General features: G+C 40.0%; 1 protein-coding gene across 2 annotated transcripts in view; it reads left to right on the top strand.

Moving 5' to 3' along the window:
* Positions 1-24,551, top strand: part of ZNRF1 (zinc and ring finger 1) — a 1,280,919-nt gene that overhangs the window by 1,255,231 nt on the left and 1,137 nt on the right. The window lies entirely within an intron of this gene.

The following is a 24,551-nucleotide window of genomic DNA, read 5'->3' on the forward strand; positions in this document are numbered from 1 at the left end:
ATTACTGGTACTGCAGGAACTGGAAATGGTGTCACATTTCTACAAATACTTATCAAGATCTCAGAGATGCTGTGGTGTCTCACTGCTTTGGTGCTATGACGGAATAAGAAAGCTAAGAGATAATTTGTTTGCAGTTGTTGACATTTATTTATTTATTGCATTTGTTTACTGGGAAGGTCCACTGGGCCTAGATGAGCCCACTTTCAGTGGAGGCCCGGGGAGAAAAGCTCCACATACAAATTACAAGTGATGCACATACAATAGAAAAATACAGAAATACAAGTACAGTTACATAAAGAGCTAGAAGGCAGTACAGTAACATTCATGGGCATGCGTTTAAAATAAATATGGCATAAAAGCACATATATCATATATCAATAGGTATTAAGCACAGTAGCTTGGATATGAGTGGAATGGTTCATAGTAGAGATGACAGGGAGGATAGGTGCAGCAGTGGTAGTAATGTTGAGGGATAGAGAGTAAAAGGGAAGTGTAGGGTATGGTAAGTAAGTAAGGAAAAAAAGGTAGGGTAGATGAAGTACCCACTGGCTGGAAAGAGGTGGGGTAGAGTGGGAGTAGCAGTGCTTGAGAGAATTATTTTGGCAAGGACATAGCCAGCCAGAAGAGAGATGTTGTCCAAGAGACTTTTTGAAGAGTGCAAGGTAACTGATGGAGGTGATTGTAGATGGGAGGGTATCCAAAGTTTGGAAACAGTAAAGGAAAAGAGCTGTAAGTTGGGGTTTGTCCACTTTGAGCAGTGTATCATTTTCTGATCTAAGAGGCCTGTTTGGGTGGTACAAGGACAGCAGGCAGGAAAGAGAAGGGCATGTTGTGGGTTTGTATGTAATTTTGTATGCAGTAGTTAAGTGTAGGTAATTGAGTCAGTGTGGTAATTCTAACCAGTTTAGTTGTAAAGAGTAACAGTGGTGTGCTGAGAATCTTGCATTTGTTGCGAATCTAGCGACCTTATTGCAACATGATTCAAGCTTGGTTCTAAGAGAAGACTGGATATTTGTGAGGATAGGGGCACCATACAGCAGGGATGGAAGTAGAAAGGCTGAGGCTAGAGCCTTTTTTGCAGTGGGGTTAAGGTAATAGCTGTGTCTGTAAAGGGTGCCCACTTTCTGATGTGTTTTTTTTAATGTTATTGAGAATGTAGAGATCAAATGTTAGGGATCAACCCTAACAGTTTGGTTCTAGAGACAACTTCAATGGTAGTATTGTTCAGGGAATGGACAGAGAATTTGGTCGTATTAAGGGAGTAGATTTTTTGGGAATGGGTTTAGTCTTGGGGTTGACAGCAAGGTGATTATTTGACATCAAGTTTTCAGTGGATGTAAAGGCATGTTGGGTTAGCAGTTGTAACTCAGAAAGGGATTTGGCAGTGCAGGTGATTGTAGAATCATCTGCATATTGGATTATGGTGCCATGAGTAAGAGAATTATGGAAGTTGATGATAAATATATTGAATAGGAGGCCCAATATGGATCCGTGGGGTACACCTATGGTGATGTTGAGGAAGGGAGAATAGTATTGCTGCCATTTTGTTGATTGATATCTACCAGAGAGATAGTTTGAGAACCAATTTAGGGTTGGGGTGTCACACCTAGATTGTTGAGTCTGGAGAGTAGAAGGAAGTGGGATATAGTATCAAAGGCTCTTGAAAGGTCGAGGAAGAGTGTGGAGACGAGACCAGCATCGCATGCTCGATTTACAGTATCCATAAAGGAGATGAGAGTTGTGTTGGTGCTATGGCCGGGCCTAAAGTCATGTTGGGTAAGGGTGAGAAGCTGGTTATTAACTAAGTGGTTAAGAAGTTGAGTATGGACTTTTTTTCTAAGATTTTGGCAATGGGGGAGAGGATAACAATAAGTCAGAAGTTGGAGATGTCAGAATTTTTGCCGCCTTTGCTGCCTTTGTGGAGAGGAATAATGTATGCCTTCTTCCAGATATTTGGTATGTGGGATTTCTGGATAGATCTACTGAGGGGTGTACTGATGGAGTAAGCGATGGAGCTTGCTGATAGTTATAGGAAATCACTAGGTAAGTTATCAAGAGCACTAGTGCAAGGTCTGAGTTTTAAAAGGAGCATCTTTATAGTGCATGTAGGAATAGGAGAGAAAGAAAACTAGGTCTAGAATGTGTTGATGGTTGGTCAGGTGGGAAGGTGATGGTCAACTTAGCAATAGTTTCAATGAAATATGAATTAAAGAGAGAGACTATATTGGGGGTTGGCCATGGTGGTGCAACATTGAATCCTCACAGCAAGAGGTTCTCCGGTTTGATTCTCGGCTGGGGTGCCTTCTGTGTGGAGTCTGTATGTCCTCCTTGTGGTCACGTGGGTTTTCTTTGGGTGCTCTGGTTTCCTCCCACATCCCAAAGACATGGATTAGGTGAATTGGTCACTCTAAATTGGCCCTAGGTGTGTGTGTGTGTGTGTGTGTGCCTTCTGTGGAAGGTTGGGCGCCAGGCTGGCAACTCGACACCGTAAAACTCCACTGCCAATCTTCAGCAGATGGATGATCCTCTGTGGTGACCCCTAACCGGGAAAAGATGAAGAAGAAGAGAGACTATATCGGAGGGTGTTTTATCAGGGTATGGGCATGGATTGTTGTTGGAGCCTGGGTGAATTTAGGGAATTGATTGCTCCCCAGAATGTCTGTGGGTTTAATTTATGCCTGTCCTGTAGTCCATGGAAGTATTCGTTTTTGTTTTTAGTGACTTGTTTAGCCTGATTACATAGTTTATATTGGTTCATATAACCCATGTGGTTCTGTCCTTGAGCCAGTTTGCAGCCCATCTAGTGACATAGGGTTTATATTCCTTTCCATAGCTTTGCAGACCAAGCTAGTCAGGCTTATGGGTCCCATTGCTGAGTTTTTTTTTTGGAGAGGGCGGGGCCTACCTGAGCATTCCATTTTGAGTTTATAAATTCTAGGAACCTTGTTAGTTGCACTCGGCTTGATGCTGGCTGTCTGCTGTGCCACCAATCTGGGGTTGGTGGATCTTATTGATACCCCCTCCTTTGTGGTTCGGGTCCAATGGGTAAATGTAAAATGTGGGAGGTATAACCTGGGTGGGTGCTGGTGGGGGTGCGGAGCCTTGAACCAGGTTTCTGTTACTGCACAGACTCAAATGTCTCCATAAGGAGAGTAGAGGGAGTGCATTGCAGTCATTGGTTTAGACTTCTGGCGCTGAGTAGCATAGCATCTTTTAGTCTATATCCTTGTGATACCTATGGAGGTGGGTTGTTTTTGAGCCCTTGCCAAAAAGGCACTATGGGGGGGCAAGAAGCTTTGCCAATATCCCAAAGCCCAGGGGGGAGGGTGCAAGCCGCTCCTAGCAAAAAGCATCGTGGCTTGTCGAGCAATATTGAGCAAGGTCACCTGGGTTTTTATATTTATGCCAGGCTTTCCAAGCTTTGTTTCTAGTGGATATGATTTGCTTTGAGGATTTGGTGAGCCAGCTGGCATGATTAGTCTTGACTCTTCAGTCAAGGTGGGGCTACACTATCTAAAATTCTGAATTAAAGAATTCAATTGCATTGTCAAGGGGGGTGGTTTTTAATGGTGCCCATTTGGCATGCTGTAAAATGTCATTAAAGGTGTCTGGTGAAAAGTGGGATAGGTCTCTAGTTTGTTTTAGTTGGTGATTACTTACAGTTGAGGTGGTTTTACGTATAGCAAGGCTGTTAAGTGATCGCTGATGCTATTTGGTAGTGTCCCAGAGGTGGAAATCTTTCTGGGGTCAGACACAAGGATCCAATCCAGGAATTAGCCTTGGTTATTTTTGTTATTGGGCCTTGTTATATCAGTGACTAGCTAGGTGTAGTTAAATAGGTTAATGTTAGTTGGGAGGTTTTGGATGATAGTTTTGTTTTGAATATTCTTAGATGACCAGGCGAGAATTTCCTCTAGTAATGGAATATTGTTACCTGGGGGTATGTATAACACTATGATACAGAGACTTTTGTAGTTATTTAGCTTTAGGAGGGTTACTAAAAGTTCTGCTGTGGAAAATTGTGAAATAGTTTTTTTTGTAAATGGGACTATGGTGTAGAGACTTGGGTATATCAAGGCAATGCCTCCACCTTTTCTATGTGGCCTGTCATTTCTATGGCATGTATAGTTGGGGGGTAGAAATTCTGTGTCTCTGATATGTGGTTTAAGCCAGGTGTTAGTTATGGCAGTGAAGTCAGGTTTATTTTGGTGTAACCATGTATGGAAATGAGGAATTTTATTTCTAATGCTTTGTAGATTGATAGTAAAGTTCAGGGATTTTATGGGTTTGGGTTGGTTGTGCAGGGCAGACCGTGGGCCTGGGTGTCTGTCACCACATTTTACTAAGTTAAAATGGGTGGTTTGGTTTACAGAGAGCAATTGTTTCTTAGTTTTGTGGTGGTAGTCCAGTTTAGAGTAACTATGATAGACATTTAAGTAGAAGGAGGACTTTTATTTTAGTTTGTAGAATTATGTCTGATGCATGTAAGGTGGAGCCTTTTGTGGAATAACTTGGGAGAGACTGCATATGTGTGGATGCTGTGCATGTTGGTTTGAGAGGAATATGGGTTGTGTGGTAGGATGTAAGGTGGATAGAGGTTTAGGGAGATAGTAAAGATTATGGTATTATAGTTGAGAGGCATTATGGTAGGGTGGAAGAAATGAGATAGGAGAGAAGTTTACAGGAATAGAAAAAGTGGTGTAGATATTTATAAGAGATATAAAGTGATATTTGTAAGGAAACGTGTATGTGGGGTGTGAGATGTGGCAGGGTATAGCAGTCAGTGGTTGACAAAGAGGTGTGAGAGGGAGCTGAGAAAGACAGGTTATAGGTATTCTATTTAGTAATGCTTAGTAGCAATGACAGGTTGGAGGAGGAGTAATAAAGGATGGGAGTATGAAGGAAAGTGGTCGGTGGGGGTGATAGGTTAAGGGAGGTGACTAGATTAAGGATGTGGTAGGTTGAGTTGAGTGGGTGGGTGGAGTAAAGCTAGGTAATTGGTGGAGTTTGTAGCTGGTTGCGTCAAGTTAGGTGTAGGTTTAAGGAAAGTGGGGTGGGTGGGAATTGGGGATAGGGGAGTGGAGTGATCGAATTCAGTGAATGGAGAAGGTTAAGCCAAGAAAGGCAAGAATCTGTACCACAAAAAAGCATCCAAAAACTTTGGGAAAAAAAACAGGGCTGAAAGGTTCTTTTTTGGGTTAATTGCAGATTATTTGAATTATTTGCAGGCAGAAATAAAACAAAGTAGAATGGAGAGGCTACTGATCTTGAAGAGGAGGGAGTTTTCTAAGGTTTAGTTTGATTAGCTGGGGACTTTAGAATGGGGAGGGCTGGCAGGATGCGAGCCGGTAAACTGTGCTTGCCACTAGTTACACAATGAAAACAGGTTAGGGTAGGTAGGTGAGGTTTTGTTTAACACATTTACAGAAATAGAGCTAGAGCAAATTCCTGCAATGTACTCTTTCTTGGTTGGATTTAAAGTGGTGTTAGACAGGTAGGGCTTTTTCTTCTATCCTGACCTTGAAGAGGAGGGAGTTTTTAAACTGTGCTTGCCACTAGTTACACAATTGCAGCAATCGCGGTAAAAACAGGTTATGCATAGGTTTAGGCTAGGTGAATTATGTACATACACATTTACAGAAATAGAGCTGAAGCAAATTCCTGCAATGTGCTCTTTCTTGGTTGGATTTAAAGTGGTGTTAGACAGGTAGGGCTGTTTCTTCTATCTTAGGGGACAACCATGAAGATGAAAAGCAAACTTTTACAGAAATAGAGCTGGAACAAATTCCTGCAATGCACTCTTTCTTGGTTGGATTTAAATACGATCTGAAAATCATGTCTGCACTGCTTCCTCTGTCAAAAAAAGAGTAGGGGAAGTTCTCTAATGCCCTGGACAAATCTCCCTAGAAGTACTAATACCACCTCAGGTTTACCCTGAAAAGATAAAAGGATAAATAAAAATAAGAGGCCAGGAAAAGATGCTTCTTTCATAGCTTGAAAGCCTAGGAGGAGTCCAGAAGAGACCTCACAGAGGAAAGACTGTCTGCTAATTTTGGTCTGTCAGTTGATGATGCTGAGGCTTAAGACTGTGGATTGTAGTTCCTGTGGTATGAGGTTTTAATCCCTCAGACCTCATTTGCCTACTGTATGACCCTGAGCATATTACTTAACCAGGCATTGCTTCCGGATTGTCCTTGAAAAAGGTGTGTGTGTTCAGTGGGCCTACCCAGTTAACAAATGGATATTATGGTTATTAATATTACTTTTCAGTCTTCTCTAACAGATATCTTATTTTCAGCTGGAATACCTTGATTTTCTTTATCAAGAATGTGTATTTTATTTGAGTGTCCTGCATTTGTTAATTTAAGTGGGCATCACAAACATTTTTGCTTTGTCATCCTTCATGTCTAGGAAAGTTCAAGCTCATTTGAAAACATACCACTGAGGTGCAAAGGATAGTCTTTGCTGACTGCTTATGTTTTGATCTGGCATCCTGTCCGTGCAATCTTCTGTGAAATATTTACTCTTTTTTTACAAGGTGTTTAACTTTTCCATCTATAAATTGAATATTCATCAGCTTGGTTTATGGGTCACGTTACTTCACAATGGTTGTATAATTCACTGTTACGTTATCAAGCCATTTTCTCTACATATGATGCAGCTGTGTACTGTGTCATTAACAACAGACCCCATCCAAAGGATTTAACACTAAACAAATTTCTGCATTGGATATGGCCAACATATTACAGCCCTATAATTTCATCTATTAACTTCATTATTTAGTTCTGGGCGGCCACGGTGGTGCAGTGGTTAGCATTGCCGCCTCACAGCAAGAGGTTCTCTCTGGGGTGCCTTCTGCATGTCCTCCTGTGGTCGGGTTTCCTCCGGGTGCTCCGGTTTCCTCCCACATCCCAAAGACATGCTGCAGGTGGATTGGACACTCTAAATTGGCCCTAGGTGTGCGTGTGAGTGTGCCTTCTGTGGAAGGTTGGGCGCCCGGCTGGCAACTCGACACCGTAAAACTCCACTGCCATTCAATGTGCGGACAGGTGATCCGCTGTGGCGACCCCTAACCCGGGATAAAGCCGAAAGAAGAAGAAGAAGAACTTCATTATTTAGTTCTGCATTGACAGCTTTCTGCCCAGTGGAATTTGTTTTGGTACACACAGTATGAAGATCTCCTGCCAGCAAGATCTGGGTACTGGAATGTTCCTTCAGATGGTTCTTCTGAAGATTGTACTGCACCTCTTTTCTAGGCTGTGTTGAAAGTAGAAACATCCCTCTTGCTACTGCTATTACCACCATTTCCTCAGCAAAACATATTATAAAGTAGAGTTTCACAAAGGCAAAAATCAGACCTGAACATGGAATTAAGAGTTGTTTTTGCTAAACATCCACACACAATAAACTCGAAACTTGAACACCAATACTACTTCAGTAAGCACGTTAAACTTTTCAAAAGATTAAAATGGTATCAAACTTACAAAACAGTACTATAATAATATATGCACAGTACTATCAGGAATACCTAACGCTGTTTTTTATTATAGTGTTCTATGCCTACTGTTTAGATGTACATTTTTTCTAGCTATACTGTAAGGAGGATGTGACTTACTAGACCACAATGAACTCTAACTGTAAAATAATCTGTCAGCCAGATTCATTAACACCTACACTAACTGTACACAATCTGTATTCAAGAACATCCCTACCATATTTTTTGTGCTTTCTAGTCACTCAGAAAGATTACATTATACATGCAGACTACACTTTGTGGTAATATTTATGAACCCCCCCTTGACATTTAAGGCTGTAAGAAAATCAGTAGAACAACTGAAATTAGGAGGAAGAAGGTGTGAACTATGCTTGTGTTGTCTGATCTCTCAGAATAGTGTACAGTAGGTTTTAATAAAAGCCTGAGTATATCTTTGTTCAAACTCAAAAATATAACCTTCCATGGGTCCATATCCAAAACGTGTGAACAATTTTATATATATGTAAAAACACACACACACCTCAGTGATTTAGTCTGAAAGATTTGATAAAACATTCCTAATGGAAAAAGACAATCTGTTTCTCCAGTTTTCCTGCATTTCCAAAAAAAAAATGTCCTAAGCTTTGTCTAAACATGAAAAAGTACGCTGGATTTTTCTCTTCCAAAATAGTAACATAGTTTTAAATTTCCATCCCTTCTCAAAGTAGGATACACTTTGTAATCAGAAACCATTCTCAGCTGCAAAATATTATATTCCTCTAACAGACAATAGGTGAAGAATATTAAAAAATAATTTTCATGAGGAAAAGCTTTGAGAATTTCACTGTATACTCCACGCTGGAAATTCACAGCGCTACAAATGGTAACAGTCTTTAACAAACATCCACCCCTCTCTCCTCAACTCAGTTTCATTTCCCAACATTCCAGAGAGGCATTAACTCTGAACAAAGTATACAAACAACTATGAAACGCAACAAAGAAGAGATTCACTATATTCAATAACCTTCAACAGGGCTCATACACACTAACCGAAGTAATGTGCATTTACCGCAAGGATGCAAAGCACCCACCCAAACCCACGTAGTTATAATGCTCAAGGTCACGTATTTTCTTAGTCCAAGCCAAGGATGAAATGCGTAATGCTACAGGTCAGTTACTGCAAGCAAGTCTAGTCGCTTGATGGTTAAAAATCTCCTATTTAATATCATATGCAAACAATATCAATAGCAAAGTGTGCAGCTCACTTCACAAAGACCCGTCTATGGAGTCAACTTCGGTTAACAGTGCTGGGCCATTGCATAAAAAGTCAAGTAAATGTAAGCTTGCAGACCAGAATGTAAATTAAAGGGGAGGTTTTAAAAAGATGCTTGATCTTCAGTAGAAGTGAAAATGTATTTCAAAATACTCTTGTAATGACTATTAAAACTTGTTAGCAAGTATGACAAATTAATGGAGCTTCATTTGTCATTGGCAGCAGCAAGCTGTAAAGACATGCGGTCTAGTCTTCCTGAATGCATCAAAGATGCCTTGCTAAAATGGTTTAAAAAGACCCACATTGCACAACTTCCATGCTTGCAAACATTTCCGAATGTCTGGTTATAGAGCTGGCCTGTCCAGATGGAAGCACTCAGTGGTTTCCTTGAAAGCTTAAAAAATGCCAAAGTTTCATATTCAAGACTACACAAGAGGCTGCCAATGTAGAACAGAACCGTCTTTCCCCACTTACCAAGTAACATGGATGGCTACTGGTCTGACAATGTCTTAAACATGGACAAAAATAACACCTTTTACATTTACCAGATGGTACCTGAAGTGCCACAGTGAAAAGAATCAAACAGCCTGACAGCTGCAATTTGCTGCAATAAATCTGGCACTGAAGTGGTCAATGCTCTTGACAGGAAAACCACAAAACCTACACTGCTGAATGTTAAAAGTCTTCCAGTGACTGACAAGGTAAACAAACGTGAAGATATGAGGGGGAACACTGAAGACTGGGTTGCCACAAACTTTCTGCCTCCTAACACAACAAACATGCCTCAGCCTTGTAACCAAGGCATCTACAAACTGCAGCACAAAAATTGAGTTGTGCAGCAGTTCTGCATGCCATAAAACACAGATGGAATACACACTAAATGGAATGCAGCAAGACAGGCCAACATCACAAAGGTTCATAGGAAATAACCAGGCTAATGGTCCCGGGGCTTTTACAAGCCTAGCCGTGTTATACCAGTGTTCCCTAACTGACCTTGGTAAAATGGTCGTTATTTCCAGAGCAAGTCAATGATCAGCACCAACTGCACCTCTCCATAAGGGACATAGGTGCCATCCCCAGGGTGAATTTAAGGTCTTCCATCTAATTGTATAAGTTACACTTGAATAGGGTCATTAAGGAGATTGCTTTCATGTGAATTGGAAGTTTATTCCAGAGGAGCAGCAATCTCTGGGAGATATAGCTCTGTCTCCAGAATGTTCCGTTAATGTCCAAGCTATGTTCAGATCCCTGTAGTGAGTGACTCTTGTCTCATTTCATTTGCAGATGTGCAGCATTGCCATTAGGGTAGAGTCAGAGAATGCTCTGTAGGCCAGGCACAAGTTGCCTCTCAGCAGCCAGTACGATACAGAGTACAGTGACAGAGCTTTCAGTCTTTCCATGTAGCTCACGTTTTGGAGGCTCTGAATTTTCTTGGTGAAAAACCTCTGTGCTCTTTCCAGCTGCTGAAGGTGTCTGGTAAGGTACATGTAAAAGGAACCACTGTACTCTGTTAGTGGTCTAATGAGGTTCAAGTACAGAGGAGTTATAACATCCTTAGTCTTGGATGTGATGCCCTTACTTATGACATGCGCAACGTAGAAAGCTTTCCTCACGAGTGTGGACACATGGTGATTGAAGTTTAGATTGCTATCAACATGTGTTCCCAAATCTCTCACTACTGAGTTTGATCTTAGGCGGTTGCTGTCAGTATTGTAATTTGCAGGGACTTCCTCTTTGACAAAGGGTTAATAATGCACTTTTTTGCATTTAGTTTTAGTCCGTGGCTTTGGCAACATTCATTTGCCTGTGTTCAGCCCCTTTTGTAATATATCATCATCATCATTTAGGTACTCCGTGATTACGTACAGTTTGCAATCATCAGCCAACTTGGTAAGCCACAGGCCATCTACTTTCGCCTGGACTTCCAAGAAACAGATTCACCAGCTGTAAACTGATTCATCAGAGGTATCTCAGGATATAGTTGATGCAGTTTAAATTTCCAGGTCCTTGTAAATTGTTTACTACCATAAGTGAGTTAGTAACAGTGCAGTACTGACAAAAACAAACCTTTACTGATGTTGACAAATGAGGGAGTGGTCTGTAATCTTGGAAGGTACTTTCACCTTTGAGCACCATTTTTAGAGCTAAAGATAAACTGTAGAAATTACATCATCAGTGCTTTGGAGGGCACAGGAGAATGTTCTGTCGATGGCATGAATGAAACTGTCATCATAGACACTTTCCTAGTTTAATTTGTCCAGTGTGTGACTACTTTCAAAACTGTACATCTTTTTAATGACAATGAGACAGATGTCTAGGATGATGTTTCCTTGGCTAGTGAGACATGTCCTGCATGGCTGACTAGGAAGTGAGAGTCAGCACTTTATTTGGATCTTGCACAGATTTGTTGCAAATTTCTAGGATGCGGACACTTGTCAGGGCAGCTGCTATGTATGCTGTATATTTAGTACAACGCACTTTAAATTTCCAGGTCCTTGTAAATTGTTTACTACCATAAGTGAGTTAGTAACAGTGCAGTACTGACAATAACAAATCTGTACTACATTTTTCAGTCAATATTACCCATCACTACATAACCATTTGCTGCATTCATTTTTACTATTAACTAATACAGGAACTGTTGCCAACTGATGTAGGTAGGCTGTTTTCCTGTTTATCACCTACCCCCCCCCCCCCCACACACACACACACACTGTATCTATGCAGAATTTGCTTAATTCACTAGGATATCCACTTCTGAGCCAGTTTAACTTTTCAGTTTAGTTGCAAGTTTTTGAGTATAGCAGTTCAGCTTAAGGGATGTTTTATGATGTCATATATGGTTCTGTTAATGCACACCTGTTCCCATGGTAAGTTCTAACCTGTAAGCTCAACTGGTGCCTTGTGCTGCTTTTGTTTTTTGATTGAGACTGTCCTTACTTTCCATAAATATTCAAAGCCTGTAACAGAACTCTATTTTTGTATCTCCCATTATTCCCCACATATCTTAACGTTATCTGAAACATGGCTAAAACCTCATATTTCAAACAAAGAAATTCTACCAGCAGGCTACAATGTCTTCCGTCATGACATAATGTCTAAAAAGGAAGTGGAGTTGCTATACTCTATTCTGAACAACTTAGCCTCTCCCCTATCCACCCAGCCCAACTATGTTCCACCCAGCTGAACTTTTAATTTGGAACTGTCACAAACTCCCCTCAAAAAAATTGCAATTGCTTCCATATATATCCCTCCAGGCAATAATATCTTGAATCTAGAAAGCATACTACCTTGGGCATCCCAAAGCATACCTTATGAAACTGCAATACTGGGCGATGTAAATATTGACTGGAAAATACAAAATACAGACTCCCCTGTCCATAGCATCAATCTCTTTGGATTTATCCAGCTCATTACTGGCCTCACTCACTTGAACAAACACACCAACACTGGGACAATCCTTGACTGGACATTTTCTAGTGACCCACACCTTTATCACAACCCCACCCCAACTTTACAGACCCCACCTTTATAAAGACTGGCGTAAACCACCTTCAACCTTACAAGTTTTAAATGAGACTCTCTTCTATACTATTGGTCTTGCTTACACAAACTTTCCCTTAATGATGCAGTACGGAAATTTAATAACATGTTGTTTGTCTTTCGGCTTTTCCCAGTTAGGGGTCGCCACAGTAGAACTGTGTAGGTAGTCTGCTAATGATTGGCAGTTGGTTTTCATGGTGTTGAGTTGCCAGCCCAACGCCCAAAAATGTAGTAACATCTTCTTAGATATTCTCAATTCACTGAGACCTCTTCGAAAAATCAGAATAAAATCTAACTACACCCCCATGGCTTTCTAAAGACACCCATTCCCTTATGCATCAGAGAGATTCTGCTTGGAAAACATGGCTTAAAACCAAATTCCTTACTCACCATCAAATTTTTAAAGAACTCAGGAACAAAACAAAAAAAAAAGAAAAAACATTGATAACGATAAGAAAAAACTTTATTATAAGGTCCAAACTACATGGCACTCAAATTCCAAAAACTTCTGGAGCACTATCAACTCAATCCTTCACACTGGATGCCCTCAAAATCCAAATCCTATTCCAAACAACTCAGCACAAGACACTGCCTCCCTCATAAACAGCTACTTCACTGATACAATCCACAAATTGACCAATACTAACCTAAATTCCAACACTACAATTCCACCCCTCCTACCCCAGAATCATACCCTTTTTACTTTTACACCTATTCCCTCCTCATATATTGAATCCCTCCTTCTAAAATTAAAACCAGGTTCTCCATCAACTGACAATTTATGCCCCTTCTCAAACTTGCAGCCAACTCAGTAGCCTATCCAGTTTCAATACTTATCAATATGTATTCATGAAGCCACTGTACCTGATATCTTGAAATCCTTCTATGTAATACCGCTACACAAAGGAGGCAACTCCACAGACCCATCTGACATTAGACCAATAGTTATACTCTCCCCCTCTCAAAAATCCTCGAAAAATGCTCCTCAAATTCCTTACCCAACAAAACCTATTTACACTCACTCGACATAGTTTCTGTCCAAACCATAATACACTACAGCCCTTTTGTCTCAGTCATATAATAGGAGAAGCTTGTAATAATAACAATCTGTTTTCATGTCTATTGTTAGACCTATCAAAAGCCTTTGACACGGCATCCCATTCTCAACTTCCAACCAAACTAGCCAACTTTATCCTCTCAGCCTCCACTCTTAAATAGTTCTCCAGCTACCTCTCAAATAGCCGGCAATCGTCCTACTCCCCCTCCCTTCCTGTACATACAGGTGTTCCACAAGGGTCCATCCTGGGGACCCCTTCTATTCAACATCTTCACCAATGACCTCTATACCTCTTACCAACGTTCTTCTCTTATTCAGTATGCTGATGACTTCACTCTCATTTTTCCTTCTAAAACTATATCTCAACTTCACTCTGTTACCCAAAAACATTTCCTGTCTGTTGAGCAGTGCCTCACAGAAAACCAGCTCATATTAAATCCCAAAGACTAAACTTTTTCTCCCAAACTCACTCTTGCATCTCAAAACTACCTTCACTATCTCATCCTTAAATACAACTATCATTAATACAGAATCACACACAAAACCACTTGGAGTGATAACAGATGATCAACTCAAATTTGACCTCCATGTCCAGCAATCCATTAAAAAAAAAACTAATAGGTTCATAGGTTCATACTAGGCTATCTGCCCTAGGGCATTTATAAGCCTAGCCAGAGTGTGTTTGGCTTTCGCCACCCATTTTAAATTAATTTTGCTATGCCCTTTTTTGAGGTTAGTATACTGTGCCTCTGTAACAGTGACACAGAAGTGATAAGGGGTAAACCTACGATCTCCCATCCACTCATCAAGATTCCTCTTGAAGAGAGTCAATGAGGGACTCTGCCTAACCTAGACTGGGATTTTATTCCAGAGTGAAGGGAGCCTCTGGGTTATGAATCTGTCCCTCCAGCATGTCCTATTTATTTCATTGCTGAGGTTCAAGTCTCTCAAGCGTGTAGCTCAATGGGATTTGGATTTTCTGAGGTGCAGCATGTCCATTAATTCCGGGTTGGACATGGCTTTATGCATCAGGCACAGATCGCCTCTGAGCAGGTGGTATGCCACTGAGTAGAGCTGGAGTTTCTTTAACCTGGCAGCATATGACATCTGTTTGAGCCCTTTGATCCTCTTGGTGAGGTACTTTTGGGGTCTTTCTAGTTGCTGCAGGTGTCTGGTAAGGTACATCCCAAAAGGGGCATTGTACTCAATTATGGGCCTGATGAGGGATGAGTAAAGAGGCACGATGACCTCCCCTGATCTAGATGTGAATCCCTTCATGATTAGGTGGGCTATATAAAATGTTTTTCTAACCACTTTGGTCACGTGGTTGTCAAATGAGAGATTGCTATCAACTTGGGTCCCCAGATCCGTAATTACTTCTTCCGTACTTAATGGATTACTACCTATGTGGTAATTTGTGGGCACTTTGTTTTTGCCAAAGGGGATGACTATACACTTTTTGGCGTTTAGCTTGAGGCCATGGCTCTGGCACCAGTTGTCTGTTTCTATGAGGCCCTTTTGGAGGATGCTTGTGTCGGCTGGAGAGTCGATTATGGCACCCAGTTTGCAGTCATCTGCGAACTTGGTCAGCCACAGTCCTTCCGTGTTGGCCTGTACCTCCGTGAAATATATACTGAACAAGAGAGGTCCCAGGACTGAGCCTTGTGGGACGCCACTTGTAACTGGTTTGGAGTCTGACATGGCTCCAGCAATTCTAATCATGTGGGTTCTGTCCTTGAGCCAGTTTGCAACCCATCTAGTGACATAGGGGTTTTTATTTAAGCTGGTGAGCTTATCTATAATGCCCGAGTGGGGTATTGTATCAAAGGCTTTTGCAAGGTCCAGGTAGGCTGTGAGGACCACCTTCTCCTCGTCAATGGCCTTGGGGACTGTTTCAAAGAAATCGACCAGGTTTCAGAGGCAGGATCTGCTCTTGACAAAGCCGAACTGGGTAGGATCCAGTGTCTGTAGGTCCCCAGTATCTTTATTTATGAGGTCCATGATGATCCTTTCCATAGCTTTGCAGACCAAGCTAGTCAGGCTTACGGGGTGATAGTTTCCAGGATCCATTGAGGCAGCACCTTTGTGGAGAGGGACCACTGTTGCTGTACGCCACTCTTTGGGTACATATCCTGTAGTAAGGCTGAGATGGAACAATAGTTTTATGTTTGGGTTTAGCCCTTCTTGGAGTTCATGTAGGACGCAGCCCGGGACACCGTCTGGTCCCATTGATGCTGTGTTTTTTGCTTTGGAGAGGGCGGCTCTTACCTGAGCATCTGAGATGTCAGGTGGGCAGCACTCTGCTGGGATAGATATTTACCCTTTTGGTGGGGAGGGGGGGGGAGTTTGCACTTAACCTATCAGCTAGGATGTTGACAATGTCTGTGGGTTTGGTGTATTTTTTGTCATTTTGGATTAATTCTGAGCATATCTGGGAATTCCCACCCAGGTTCCTAACATAACTAAAAAAAGCCTTGTGATTATCCTTAGTGTCCTGTGCAATTTTTCTCTTGAAGCTGGCCTTAGAAGGTTTTATGAGTGCCCATAGTTTTTTGCTAATACTGATCAGAGATGTCTTCCCTTTTTGGGATTTTGCTCTATCATGTAGTAGCTTTCTCCTTCTATTGTATAGTTTGTTTATGGCTAGGGTCCACCAGACAGGACGTCTGCCTTTGGAGGATTGGGTCTTGGTTTTATTTGGGATTGCATGATCCATGCATTCCTGAAGGTGTTCATAGAATGCGTTTATAAAGGATTATGCGGTCTGGGCCGTATTTTCCACAGGTCCGGGGGCTTTGAAGGATTCCACCTCGGTTTTGAGGAGTGTGAAATTTGCTTTAGAGAAGTTTTTCACTGCGGTTTTCTGGGCAGGGGTTGGGGTCGGGATGTGAATATCCAGTGAGATTAGTTTATGGTCTGATCTTACCAGTGAGGGATACACTTCTGGTCTGGAGCATAGTGTCCACATGTTGGTGATGATCAGGTCCAGTATGTTTTCCCCTCTTGTGGGAGTGGTAACAAGTTATTCCATAGCATTTGAGTTTAGGAACCTTTGGGCTAGGGTGTTGGAGCTAGAGTAATGCTCCCAGTCTATGTTTGGGTAGTTGAAGTCGCCCAATATAATGGTGTTTGGAGAGACCTTCATATTTTCTAGTGTTCTCAGGAAGGCCGAATGGGGTTTCCTCAGTTTGGGAGGGTGGTCTGCAGCAGGCTATAAACTGGAAGGCAGTTTTACCCACTGTTAGTTGCACATGGATAGTCTCTGATGCTTCGTGCTGTGCCACCAACCTGGAGGTGTGGGTATCTTTGACGAATATTGATACTCCCCCTCCTTTTGTGGTTCGGTCCAAGTTTTGGGGCCGAAAAGCATGGTATGAGGTATAACCTGGTGCTGGTGTGCTCTCAGGAGCCTTGAACCAGGTTTCTGTTACTGCACAGATATCGATGTTCTCCATGCTAAGGAGAGTTTCGAGTGCGTGCATCTTGAGGTTTAGACTTCTGGCGTTGAGTAGCATTACTCTTAGTTTCTTTTCCCTTGTGATACCTATGGAGGTGGGTTTGTCTTTTGAGACTTGCCTAAAAAAGGCACTATGAGGGTAGCAAGAGCCTTTGCCAATATCCGAAAGCCCACGGGTTGACAGGTGCAAGCCATCCCTAGCGAAGCATCGTGGCTTGTTGAGCATGTCATCCCAGGCTGATAGGCATTGGATCCCCTTTGAATGACACCAGTACTTAAGCCATTTGTTGAAATTGATCATCTTATCTTCATATTGTAGCATCATTCTTGGAGAGAGTAAGATGCTACTCAAGGTCAGGGTCATACTGGCCTGGGCTACATGCTCAGAGAGCTCCTCTATGTCTCTTTTCATGTAGTCCAGGGAGGTACGTTTCAGGTCATTCACACCAGCATGGACAATGACTGAGTCATATTTGTACTTGCCTTGGAGTGACCTGAGTGCTTGTGTTATGTGGCGGATGCTAGCACCTGACAGGCAGCTCACCATGACCTTCTCCTTGTTCAACCTGGTGAGCGGGACGTCAGTGTGCCTGATGATAGAGTCACCTATTACAAGTGTATCAGGTGTGTTGTTTAGCCTTAAGGGCTGTGACTGTTCGGCACACTGGCTTTGTGAGCTATGTGTTGCACGTGTTTTGTTTTGGGGTAGCGGTTGCTTGGGTGTCTGCTTTGGAGGTCTCTGCTGCTTAGGCAGATTTTTATTTAGAGCCTCTGAGTATGTTTTTGTGTGTTTATGTGTTTGGTTTGCTGTCGTGGTGTGTCTATGTGAGACTGGAATTGTAGTGAGTGTGGTTTCCTTCTCCTCCTGACTGGTTACACCAGTACTGAGTTGAGAGAGCTTAGCCTCCAGTTTGGCTATATGGTTGCATCTCTCACATGTGTTGGAATTTGTTGGGAGGAGGAGAGGGTTGTCTGTGTACATGAGGCAGTTGTAACATTGCCTCAAGATTCCCAGATTCACCAGCCGGACCGGAGAGGAGATTGACAACTGACCTTTGGCATGCTAGAATAGTATTGGGAATTCCTTTATAATTGAAAAAAGGGGCCAATGGGGAACAAGGTACTCAAGGGGAGTTTGTGAGGATGTAGTGCTTTTAATTTTTTAGTGCTGACTTATATAATTGCTTTAGTGAGCAAGTGCTAGGTAACTTAAATGCAATGTGTTACAGGCAATTTAAATGCAAAAACGACAAACAGTAACTTTCAAGTGAAACAAGGAAATAAGTACAGTAAGCAGTGCAGATATCACTAAGGATCCACAGAAGCACTGAAAAGCCGTGTTTTAGGTGGAATTAGCATTTCAGGGAAATAACAAGCAAACAAACAACAAGCATATAAACAAAGCTAACTTCAGCAGGCCTGGATCTAGTTTATGCTACAGCAAAGAAGGTGTACCAATTTCAGTAAGAAGCAGTTCAAATATGCAGGCACTGTAAGCCTTTAACCAGAAATTCCCAGCTCAGAAGGGCCGAGTCAGCCTCTCCTCCCACAAGAGTGCAGACCACGAACCCTCTTAATGTAAAATAACTGGCCTGAAGCCCAAGTGCTTAAACCAGAATTAATACACTTTTAGAATAACAGAGACTGAGCCCTCAATCAGCAGTTCCCAAGTTAGAAGGATGTAAGCTACCTGTTCTGCCACTACAGTGCAGACCACAAACCTTCTTAATGTAAAACAACTGGTCTGAAGCCCAAGTGCTTAAACTAAAAGGCTTAGAATGAGTTACATCAAGCAGTAATAAATACAATTGAGTACTTTTAAGATGCCGCAAAAGGAAGAAACACAAATACAGTAAAAGCAGATAACATTTTTTTTTTTTTTTGAGTGAGGAAATGAGATGGGCCCAGGAGGAGTATCCAAGTGCAAATTTACAAGAGGGGCGGGCAGTTTCAAAGCCACCAAGATTAACAGACCTACTGAAAAAACAGAGTCACAACTTCCAGCTAGATATTGCTCAATGCCACACAAATTAATTTAAATCGTGTATTATTTGAAAAAAGTGCAGATAAAAATTTACTTAACTTCACTTATGCGTTCAGTTGATTGCATGCAGGTCTTAGCTGGCCAAAGCTTAAAGTTTAAACAAAAAATAATTCACTGTACCACTTGTATAAGACAGAAACTGAATAACAATGAAGTAAACTACCCCCACTTATCACTGGCTATGCAGGTTTTTTAACAAGCCTTAACTGAAAAACTTCCAGCTAGATATTGCTCAATGCAACACAAACAATTTAATTTAAATTGTGTATTACTTGAAAAAAGTGCAGATAAAAATTTACTTAACTTCACTTATGCATTCAGTTGATTGCATGCAGGTCTTAGCTGGCCAAAGCTCACAGTTTAAACTCAAAAATTGAAAAAAAAAAGTAATCAAAAACTGGGTCTTCTCTATAGGAACAAAAAATTCCTAACCCAATTCTAGACCATCTTTAGCTGAAGCCTACTTACTATCTAGCCTTCTGTACACTGCCCTAATTCTCACAAGCCTTCAAACTTCACTAATACCAAAGATGGAACAGTCCTACAATAAAATTGCAAAATTCACTGCTTATCACATTCCTCTCACCACTGCATAGCTCTAACGAACCTACAATGGCTTGAATTTCCCCATCAGCTGCAACTCTCACAACTTCATATAACTCACTTCCTTCTCAACAAATCCTCTGCATGCCCCTCTCTATCTAATCTTATATCTCGCTATACCCCATCTCATCCTGTACTCAGCACAGACCAACATCTTCTTCATATCTATAAACCCAATAAAACTATTGGGCATGTATTATATGAAAACTTGGTAGCCCACTTTTGGGTCGAACTTCCCCTCAATATAAGAAGCACTACACACACTAACAATTTCCAAAAAGAACTTAAAAGCTATCTACCAAAATCATGACCCCACATAAACCCCTGTCATGACCCCACATAAACCCCCATCCCTTTCTGTCTACTTCCCATTTCTTACCTCTTTTAACCATACTTTCAAAAGTTTAAATTCTTAAATTGCGCTCTCTCCTTTTTCCTTGTATAACTAAATGTGTATAAAGTAAAAAACCCTCGAAATAGAACTTACCTTTTTTTTCCCCTACTACACATCCCTTACTAACAATATCGAATGTTTGAAACTTATTTTTCCTACCCCTACTACTTATACTTACTAACGCAGTAAATGAAGTTAATGCCAAACAGGACTATATCACTGAAAAGGAGTGAAAGTTTCTAGCAAAACTCTAAAGAATACATCATGACATTCAATTACAACCAACACTTAGATGGCAAATTCAAGCATAAGAATAAATACACACCAGCAGCTTCAAATGATGTGTGCTTATTCATGTGTGTAGATATCCGAGATGACAGTATATTTCTAGGACAAGGATACAAATGATTTGTGTTTCTGCTTTCACGCAAACTCAAAAGACATTTTAAATGTTTACTTCATTAATCTTAGTGAACAGAAGCAACATGCCAACTCCATATGGAAGTACAAGTAACAAGATGCACTGTTCCAATGATATGCCTGTTTACACTATGTATAGGAAACAATATATCATTCATTCTTTCACAGTTCTTAGGAAAAGTTTCATGAAATAATACTTGCACCTTGAGGTGTGTACTGCACCCTTGAATGCCACTCAACCCTTAAGGACCTGAATACAACCGATGAACCAATGGCACATTTTGCCCTATCAGCACATGGATTTATGTACAGAAAGTACCACTCCTTGGGAAAAAAATGTTTATTTTCCCTTCTAATATATAGCCAACTCAAGTTTTACATTCAAAACTCTTAAAAGAAATTAGATACCCAGAGCTTAGAAAAAAAGTAATATATAAATCAAACTTGGTTGGCTGGTACATTCTAATGATCATCCAGTTCTACTGATAGTCTCCAGCAATACAGAGTTACAACTCTGAGATAGTTTGGCATTTTTTATTAAAACGATCTCAGCAGGATATTTGGGCATTCAGTTATAAGCTGCAGTTAGCTTTTGCACTTGGGTGCAAATGTAAATGAAGCATTTTTAGCATACGGAGGCAAGTTCCCCTACATTTCCCACATGGAGAACTTTGCCAGCACATCCCTTATACATTACAGAATGGCAACATTTAACATAGCAGACTCATGGCTCATTTAGTGGCTATTGTGCAGCTGGTGTCCAGGAAATAAGCTTTAAATTTATGACCATGTATTGAACTGTCCAATCTTGTTTTGGAATTGGCTTAATGAAGTGCCCTGTTTGACTTCCAACCAGGCTTAGAGGATATATATATGTTACTTCAGTAGAAAGAAATAACCCATTTGGTTGGGTCTTAAACTTATGAGAGGTGAAAATTAAGTTCAGACTAGCATCCAAACTTCCATTATGCAAAGATCTAAAAATTTAAGATTGCCCATTGTCAATTTATAAAAAAAAAAAAAAAATACAGAGATTCGAAGAATCTAAATGTTTATCATATGGCAGATGAGTAACAAAGCAAATTGTTTTGGCGAATACATTATACTTTATTTTATATTTCTGTAGGGTAAAGAACTAATCAATACCAACCAATTTCAGGCTCAGCTCAGATTACAAAAATCAAACAAACAGTCTGTGTATGTAGCAAAATAGCAATACACAGATGCAATGATTTTTTTTCAAAACTTTGAGCCATAGTAACAGAATATTTTCTATAGTTAACACAGCAAAGTAGTATCTAAGGAGTAAAGGTCATTAGAACTAGAGAGAAAATGTGGATCTAGGTAAGACAAGCAAAGGGGATGGTGAGAAGAGTCAGGTCACAGTTCAGATTGATAGAAGGGGAGTAAAGAATGTACAGATTTACACTGCAAGAGGCTCCAACTGTATAAGAGTACTGTGTAAATGCCTACAAGTTGAATCCCTTCCAATTTTGATAAGTCATTTAATGAAAGGAGCAAAAACAGATCCATATTCAATTCCTGGATGAATTAAAGAAACAAATTAAGGTACCACAACTTCAGGCATCCTTAAACTTGCAGATTTTAATTAAAAAGAAAAAGCACAAAGCCTCTGACTTTACCAAAACAAAGTATGCATGAATAGTAAATGTTAAAGTCTTAGAAAAAATTGAATTGACCATTAGGCATTTTCAAGTTGGATTAATAGCTCACACTCAGGGAGAACCATGGGGGTAAAAAACATTTCCTGCAAGGGTAAAAGCAGTCACAAAGCTGTGGTTTTCTAGTAAACTGCAATGACAAAAAAGATGACCAAGGGCTGGTAAAGGATACGGATCATAAGGGCTAACCATTTTCTATGTTCCCTGCACAGTGCAGCACATAGCAGAACAATGCATCTTGACATTTTCGCTGTCATTTCACAGTTTCTTGTAATTTTTTTGTGAATATTTCGAATGCTTCAAATAGTTCACTTTTATGGACAAATAAATACTGATTTTTACTTCATATCCTAAAAATATTTTTTGATCTGATATACTCAGTGTTTGCCTCCTTTAACAAAATGGAATATGTATATGCTTGTTATGAACTGATTTCAATAATTAATTACTTGCAACTCATAGTCTAATGGGTGAAAAAAAAAACAACAGGCATGCAATGGAATAATAATAATAATACTTTTCGAAACAAAAAACATGGGTCGTATCTTCAGTTATTTCATGAAATGCAGCAAAACACTAGCTTGAGATCCTTATGCACACGGACCATGTTGTAGAAGAAGCCTCCAACAGGATACTACCCTACTACTGAAAAAAAATGTTTTTTTGGGAAGTACTTCAGTTTCTACATACCCCTACAGACCCCTTTCCCCAAAAAATAATAATTTTCCAACTGGGCACACCTCTGATGCTGCAGTATGAAAGTAAAATTCTACCCAGAGAAATTTGAACCCCAGTCTTCGAGGACATAGTCAAGACTTTATCCCTCTGTGCTGCACAGCTGATCTCAAGGAAGTTTTCCACTTGAAGTCATGAATATTTCACAACTTATTGCATACATAAACAGTGAATTATGTTCATGAGATGACAGAAGTCATAAGAAGAGTGTATAGAAAATCTGTTGACTTAGACTGACAAACTTGTGATTGTATATTTCATTTTGCAAACATGAGCATATAATTTTGATGTCAGTGTTTTACACTGATTTCTTTATAGAGGTGTTTTGCCACTGCTTCATAGGAGTATGCTATATAGTATTTATTTATTGACTGATTGATTGTTTGATTGACTGGGAAAGTCCACTAGGTTGTAGGACCCATTTTCAGTGGAGGCCCAGTGAGAAAAGTTACAAACAATACAGAGATTTTATATAACATCAGCTTAAATGGAATAGTCAAGATCATGTTTTAAATATTACAATAGAAGCAGAGTTACAGAAGGACTTAAAATTGCAGCAAAGGTACACAAAAAAACTTTCAGTCCAGTGATCTAATGTCTAAGTAATTCTATTTATACAGTCACAGAAGAAAAATTATAAATGCATAAGTTAAATTATATAGAAGAAAAAAATAGAGAAAGATAATACAGTAACAGAAGAAAAACTAGAGAAGAAGACAAGATACAAAAGTATTGGTTGAATGTTTTTAAGGTTGTAAAGTATTTGTTGGGTACAGTTGCCATAAACGTCTTTAAGGTGGTTTATAATCAGTATATGTTTGGTGGAATTCTTTGTGTACGAGAAAAAATGAGATCCGCTTTGTCAGCTTACTTTGCACTCATAATGTTTTCTTGCAGACTTTAATTTCAGCCAGTATAAGTTAACTGTTTTATTCTTTGTTGTAATTAAGTGGTATTCATATAGTGTTAATACAATTTTGATTTTTGTTTTGCAAAAACTGCTACAAATGTGATGCACAGAGTGGCGTCTAATTTCTGAGTTTGACCATGGACTTGGTGTATGGGTGAGTACAGAGAGGGCTTGCAAAAAAAAACTTACTATTGAGCTCTACCTTTGTAGAGCTTAATTTTAATTTGATTTAATAAGTATATTATTTGGGCATTACTATATTACTGTTTTATTGCTGCTATTTTCAGATCCCAGCTGAAATGCTTTTAGATACTTGAAAATATGATTTGAATAGTCCAGGAAAGTAAGCTTTCAGGCAGAATTAGAGAAGTTCTCAGTTTTGTTACTAATACACACGTTTAAGATTAGCACATAGAAGTAAGTCTAAATGATGAACTTCATTGTGTACATGATTTCAAATACCATTTACGTACTGTGTGAGTCTGAGTAAATCACTTAACTAAACCATGCTCCCAGGTTGCCTCTGAAAAGAGACTGTCCATAATGGGCTTTATCTGGTTAAAAATGGAAAAAAGTAAACAAATTAAATAAGTAAGAGTTCATTCGAATGCTATTTAAAATGATGACAAGGATGTTATCTGTTTATCATACTTTTTGAAAACTATCTTATAACTTTAATTATTTTCAGTGCTTCCTTACAGAAATTTTGCACTGTATATTGTGAAGAAGACAGCATCTTTTTGACATATATATCCTACTTATTATGCATACCTTACCTATGTTTTTTTTTTGGTAATTTGCAGATGATAGTCCCCCCATAGCCTGCACTATACAACAAAGTACTCTTTTGTGACGGATGTCCTTTTTCTTTTCTGGACAGAATACTGTATTTGTTAATATAATTATAGTACAAAATAAATACAACTGCGATTTCCTAAAAGTCAAAAACAGTTCAACCC

Source organism: Protopterus annectens, chromosome 8.part0 (genome assembly GCF_019279795.1).
Source record: "Protopterus annectens isolate FY-2018-M chromosome 8.part0, PAN1.0, whole genome shotgun sequence".
Lineage (NCBI taxonomy): Eukaryota > Metazoa > Chordata > Ceratodontiformes > Protopteridae > Protopterus > Protopterus annectens.